Raw genomic sequence first — 633 nt, forward strand, 5'->3', positions numbered from 1 at the left:
GTCAGGGTGGCTAGGGTCTGGAACCAGCTTCCAAGAGAGGTGGTGCAGGCTCCTACCCTGGGGGTTTTTAAGAGGAGGTTAGATGAACACCTTGCTGGGGTCGTTTGACCCCAGTACTCTTTCCTGCCATGGCAGGGGGTCGGACTAGGTGATCTGCTCAGGTCTCTTCCGACCCTAGAAACTATGAAACTATGAAACAGATAGATAGGAAAAAAATCACATAAACATATTATCAAATGCTTTTCTGGAATATTTAGTTCCTTTGTAAAATGAAATACCCTTCCTATTCAGTTTCTCCAAATCATAAAGCTCAGGTACTCTAGACTAACTTAGCTGGTTAGTGATTGGTGTGATTGGTGTGATTAGTGATTGGTCTTTTGGTGTATTGTATGGAAGTAGTATGAAAGATCACTCAAGACCATCCATACTGGAGGTCACTGGTCCAGAGAGGAGCACTGGCCTTTGAGCAGTGGCTCACGGCAGAGGCAGTGAGGAAGTGCATGGCCCGGAAAATGAGGCCCTCTCGTGTCCAGTCCTTGTCACTCTCCTGGCCCTTTGTTCAGGGCAAAGTTTGGGCTTATAAGTCACCTGTGTGCCCATGCAACCTAGCCTCCACCCTGCTCCACTCTCTCT

The sequence above is a fragment of the Gavialis gangeticus genome, unplaced genomic scaffold (assembly GCF_001723915.1).
Source record: "Gavialis gangeticus isolate Ggan-Ray unplaced genomic scaffold, GavGan_comp1, whole genome shotgun sequence".
NCBI classification, from domain to species: domain Eukaryota; kingdom Metazoa; phylum Chordata; order Crocodylia; family Gavialidae; genus Gavialis; species Gavialis gangeticus.